Source organism: Montipora capricornis, chromosome 10, assembly GCF_036669925.1.
Source record: "Montipora capricornis isolate CH-2021 chromosome 10, ASM3666992v2, whole genome shotgun sequence".
Lineage (NCBI taxonomy): Eukaryota > Metazoa > Cnidaria > Anthozoa > Scleractinia > Acroporidae > Montipora > Montipora capricornis.
The window spans coordinates 17,429,768-17,436,125 of NC_090892.1; the positions used below are offsets into that span (position 1 = coordinate 17,429,768).

The following is a 6,358-nucleotide window of genomic DNA, read 5'->3' on the forward strand; positions in this document are numbered from 1 at the left end:
GAGGATTAAGGGTGCCGATTTGGAAGATAAATTTTTGTTCCAGATTCTCCCCCAGAAAATTTTGAAATTTAGGGTCTCCGAAATGCCATTTCCGACTATTTTCGAAGGACATTTCAATGAATAAATGCGAAGGAAAATGCAGTAGTTCGTTGCTTATTTTACCCATTTGTCGAGTTTTTTCTGCAGCACACTACAACACAAACAGGGGTTTTACAGTAGAAGCAAAGGGCAAGAAGTCGCAAACTCTGTTATAACATCATCATCATCATCATCATCATCATCATCATAACATTTCCTTAAAAAATAACAGGGAACTGGGGGACTGGCGATACTGAAGACTGACACTGTGTGGGGGCCTCGAAGGGTAGAGTCTTTTTTTGCTATCGTCCACTATTACGTTTCTTGCCGTTAAGGCCTGGCCAAACGGGTCCACTGAAAGTGCTAGTGCAGCATCATCCAACATGTTGCACTCGTTTGGCCACCATGTTGTATGATGTTGGAAGTTGTTGAACGAAGTTTGATTTCCATCAAATATGGTCTTCACCATCATCCAACTTTTCTCTTGTTCTAAGGTGTGAACAACAGTGTTGAATTTGTTCGGCCATCACATTCCATAGTGATGGTTTATTCGTTGCATCTGTTTCGCGAGTTGCCACGTCAGTTCAAGCTACAGAATGGTAAAACCAGGAAAGTCTTGAATGTCTGAGCGACGAAAGCTTAAGCAATCTCTCTTCGAAAAGATTAGCCTTTCTTGTGTTCAAAGCTCTCAGGGGCATGGCGCCAATGTATCTGTAGGATCTTTTGCAAGTCAAGACCCCGGGATGCTACTCCCAACAGTGGGTCTTCTCAAAGTTCCTCACACCTGCATGGTGCAAGACCTTTAGAGACCGCGCATTTGCTGTTGCAGTTTCCAGATTCTGGAACAGCCGTCCTCTTGATATCACAGAGAGTGGCTATTGATAATTTTAAAAGGAACTTGAAAACGCCAACATGACAAGAGTTTGTTTTCTAAGGATTCTGGGTAGATTTCGGTTCCAGACCCTTGAATCCAAAATGATTGATTCGACACGTTCCATTCGTTTGGCCATCTCGTTGTCGTTCAACACTTTTCAACAGCGTCCAACAATGAGTGATGTGTTTGGCCAGGCTTGTATGGGTTAATGAAAAGATACTGGAAATACTCACACACTGCGATGAGACACCAGTTTAATTCGAAATTTAAACTTGGCCCGATTTCATAATGACTTTAAAAAATTAATGCCTCCAGAGAATAACGATTCCCGGATTTGAGCTGTACGCACGGGTGTACGTGCGTATATGGACGCTACGCCCCTGTAGTACCAAGTTCTGGATTTAATTACATCAAAGTCGATTGGGGTAGACGATATCAATAGCTTTAATTTGACTAGAATTTTAGGCGTTTTCTTCTTTCAATTCATTATGTAATTCTGCTTGTATCCTGGTTGCTATATCAGGGTAATGTTTACACACATCACTGGTTTGCAAGTCGTTTCTTTCCAGCATCAAATAGAAACTGTCAACACCTCGCATCTTGTAATTCTTGCAGCTTGCTCAACGGGATAGTATGCAATGCATCAATAGAATGCCCATTAGTGTTCACTGAATCAGGATGTGTTAAATTTACAAGGCATTAAGAGGGAAATCTTGAATTGGGGCCGGCTGTGATCTACAGGCCAAAAGCGAAAGAAAAGCCCTTTTAAACCCTGGCATTCTGAGGGCATATAGTAGCGGATTGACGAGAGAGTTGGCTTGAAATAAAAAAAAGAGAGGCAATACTAGGTAAATTGGTTTTGGAAAAGGAAAGAAAACAAAGAACGGCAACGAGTTCATTGCAGCAAATGAAACAATAATGAATGGCATGGCCAGAACTAATGATACAGAAGTTACAATAAATAATATCTTCGTCAGTTTTCTTTCTCTCCTGCCTCCACCATGGTGCTGAGGATATCTTCCGCAATAAAGCTTAATAGCGATAGAAGAGTAAGCAACAAGGATAATAAAAAAACAAAAGGACCAGAAAAACAGCAAAGCATAATAGGATATTTTAGAAAAGAAAGAAATAGCGCATACACCAGCCGTTATCCAAATAATTGAGATCGCTGCGCCATAGATTCTCCTTTTGATAAGACGATGTTTGAATGGCCGAAACGTGGCGTGCAATCGCTCAAGAGAAATAACAGGAAGGCTCCCCAACGAGGAATTTATAAAGAAAAACGTAATAAGAAGAAGAATCCGGGTATACATATCTTCATCGTTAAACCACGGAAAGTGGCATAACTGCATGCTGTTGAATACATATAAGACAGTGACTATTGAAAGTCCTCCATTAAACATGTCTGCAACTGCCAAGTTGATCACAAAGTACATGTTGGGCTTCCGAAGACTGCGCTCCCTAAGGTAAACAATAATAGTGAGGACATTGAGTGTTACTGTAACAACAGACTCAATGCCAAATACTACAGGTAGGGCGATGCACTCAGCTGAGGAAAGTAACTGGAAATCGTGGAGGGAATCTGAGCCATTTAGCTGATAGGAATGGTTATTCATCTAGAAAAAAACAGGAAGCACAGAATGATATTAGAATCGTAGCTGAGGACTCTCTCTCGTTGTACTGCATGGTCTATTCAGGGGGTTTTTCGATTTGAAGCTAGGAGGTTGCCTGATTTAGTGCTTAAGCATGTATTCCGGCCTTCGTCTCCCCTGCCCTCCTTCCTTCTGTTCGTTCGTTATTTGATTAATTAAAGGTTTCTTTATAAACTTACAGGTAGACGAGTACAAGGTATAATAAACAAGGGGACACATGGGGTCCACTTCAAGTTTTTGTAGCCATCCCAACGTATGTAAAGGAAACAAACACGAAACAAGAATTGACATGACTGAACATCAATAGTAAAGTTTAATACTTCCGCCAGGGTAATCAAGAGTGACCCAAGGCCTGATGACAAAAGTCAAATGAAATGGACAAAAAGGGGGCTGGGTCAAATGTCAAATACTCCTCACGGCAAAGCAAGACTCGGGTGGATCACCAAGAAGTGAAAGAGAGGGTGAGACCAGAGTAAGTATTTTCTTTATTTATAACCCTAACTTCTTCAAGGGATCACATTATTAATGCTTGGCATCTAATAGGGCATAAGAGGCCCAAAGGGCTGTATCCAATTGCAAGGGTTTAAGTTTGTGACTGTGACATGAGTGGCATCTTACTTAATGGACACAACACTGAAGAACTGCGCTGTCATGTCAAAGAACGTTTAATAAGACGTTTACACCTGGAAAGATACGTAATGATCTGGCCTTTGCAGGCTATAAGATTACTATACTGCTCTTTGGTTGCGGATAGAATATGTCAATACAACTTCGTTTTTCGAGTCTGGCGATCCTTGAGTTGTTGCAAGTGTGGATTCTGTCGATTTTGTGCCTGAATAATCGAATATTTCAAGCTTGTGTTTCGGATCTGTGTTCTAAAGATTTTTCTGGATGTTTAACTTGATAAAGTTTAATAGAAAGAACTTTAGACGAGCCACCCCTCTCTCACCCCGAAATTTTCCTCCTCCTCATGGCATCTGAAGTACCCTCCCAGGCAAGAAAATACCTTGCGCACCCAGAAAGTTTTGCCCGAGACCACACTACGCGCCTAGCCGTAATCAGCTGACATTTAATCTGTTTGATAATCTTTATATGCACCAAATCATCTTCATATCCACTCGGAGACTCCTAGGATGCTTCCTCGAGTTATGGACTCTGAGACAAAACTCCTGCGGGGTAATATAATTAATGAAGGCGCTCTTATCTCGGTTAAGTCTGTGCTATTTACCGTTACCGTGATTACACCTATCGTGTTTTTAGAAGACTACTGATATAAAATTGAATCAACCTTACTTTGATTTTGCTCTCAATTTCTGTATGGAACAGCGGACTGAATCACGAGCTCAGGTCACGGATGCTGGCGTCAACCTCAAAACAAGATTTTCTATCAATATCCACATAAATCTAAAATAGATATTTCTGATACTTGAATTTTATGATTTATCGTTACTTCTAGTTGTATGTTCACGGCCGGCGTCGTGGCCATTTCTGAAGACTAGTAATAAAGTGTATTCAGCAAAACATGAAGAGAAAATTTCATCAAGCAGGCATTCATTGCTTGGATATACTTGTAAATAATTTAAATAATTTTGTAAAATTATTATTTTATAACTACAATTGTTGCTGAAAAGCCCCTTTGGGGAGGTTCAATATAGTATGTATGTACTTAACTCAAGTGACATTTCCCTTGTGACACTAATGACTTCCGCACCAACTTACGTCAGTATGACATTGCTTTATTTTAAAATTTCATGTCTGCTCTTACTGTATAACATGAGGCAAACGTATTTTTGTTACAAAATGTATCCCACATGTGAAGGTCTGATTAACTGGAACACATCTATAAGACCAGAATAATTCCACTGGAAAAATGTTCTTCAGGCCCAGTTGTTCAAAAGGTGGATAGCGCTATCCACTGGATAAATCAATTGGTTTTGATAATGTTTCATCCGGTGTATAGTGTTATCCTCCTTTTGAACAACCGAGGCCAGTTGTTTTGTGTGTGTGCGTGGGTGTGTGGTGTGTCGACGTTCTTTGGGGAGGATGACACTGATGAGATCCAAGCAAATTTTCAGAAGCTTTTTTTCAGACAGTTGCGACAAAAAAAGTTCTTTTGGGCACTAAACTAAGATTACTTGGTACTGTAAGTCTTTAAGTATTTCTTCGCAACAGTGGCGTAAGTTAAAAAAAAAAGATTTCGAAAACAACATACCTGAAGGATTTGAAGAGTTGCAGAATCAAAGCAAAGAACAAAAGCGCCTGCAAAATGGGACTGAAACTGAATTCACGAGAATTCTGCACGTATAATTGATACCTTTAGCAGAATGCTTGATTTCAGTCCTTTCACTTTGTATTTTAAATGGAGCCAAAACTTGATAAAGTTACGGCTCGGACAATCTGAACCAGCTGGCCGAAATGAAACTGATCAATCACATTTCATCAGTTATCGCGTCATTCAATGATAACGAAAGTGTTGCAATCATGCATGAACAGCTTCCCACTGCCGTTTCTTCAATATTAACAATATATGTAGATGAGGAACGGGAAGTTTTTTTCTAACATAAGAGATGACGTCAGTCAAATGTAGCCCCAGTGATCACAAAATGACAACTAAAATGTATTATTATTATTTATTATTATTATTATTATTATTATTATCCAGGTTCCTGCATTCTTTCTAAATTAATGCCAATGAATACTGCATCGGTCTCGTTGTTTTTTTTATGCCAGGTTAAGTAGCCACTTTAGCTCCAACATGATCAAGAAACAGATAAGTATTTTCAGTTGAGGGGCCTATTTGGATCTTGAACAAACAAAGCTCAAACCCGAAAAACGCACGCCAAATCATCAAAATCGTAATCGAACTTAAGGGCGCGTTAAAATCGGTTTCCGATCGAACACAGCATCTGAAAACGGAGTTTGTCACTGATTTCACTCATTGAAATCCTTCATGCCATGGATTTATAATTAGTGAACAAAATCTGTCTTCAGATTTATAATTTAAATCCGGATTTCCCAATCAAACGCATCCTTCTTCATTGGTAAGATTTGTTAAAAAATGTATCCATGCGCAAAATTTTGGTTATGACGTCAGCGTACGCCCGCCCGCCCGCTCGCGCGTATATGCAGTCCGGGTGGAGGTACAGAGGCAAGACAGCCTCTGGGGACGGGCGTGTTCGGGCAATTTTCCTTGGCGGGAAATCGCGTGGCAGCGTTGCATTTGGCAACTTGCGTTTTTCTGGTGGGAAATCATATTAGTGACAAGCAACGGGATAAAGAGCAGGAAATAGCACGAGACAAGAGGCGACGAAATTTAAGAAATTTAAGCGAAGAAAGCCTCTAGAGAAGCCGAGGAAGGAGAAGAAGAGAAAATTTCAATGAAGAACACCGTAAAGCTGGGAGAAATAGAGCGAGAGACAAAATACTTATTTACAACGGTTAGGTTTCCTGCAATGTTTTCCTTCTTAAGGTGGCTCAAGTTTCAACGCTTCCAACTAACACTCTTATTAGAAGGATCGGCACTACAACGCTGTATCATGTAATAGTATCACCCAGCTGGCGGAGTAATGCAAATCCTGCATTTTAATTTGCTACGCTACTGGAGGACTATTAGTAATAGTCCTCGAGTAGTGAAATGTGTGACGCTTTCTTTCTCTTTATTCCCAAATAAATATTTCTTCAACTTGCATTTGCTGACTTCATTATTGCCTTCTGTCCTACCAGTTGGGTTATAGTAAAACAATTAGACCCTTCG

General features: G+C 40.1%; 1 long non-coding RNA gene across 1 annotated transcript; it reads right to left on the reverse strand.

Annotated features, from left to right (window-relative positions):
- Positions 1-270: 270 nt before the first annotated feature.
- LOC138021376 (uncharacterized) lies at positions 271-5,075 on the reverse strand. The gene is made up of 3 exons (XR_011126360.1): positions 4,817-5,075; positions 3,898-3,972; positions 271-2,568 (listed from the first exon to the last, which is right to left on the reverse strand). It is a non-coding gene; the product is annotated as an uncharacterized lncRNA (long non-coding RNA).
- Positions 5,076-6,358: the final 1,283 nt, after the last annotated feature.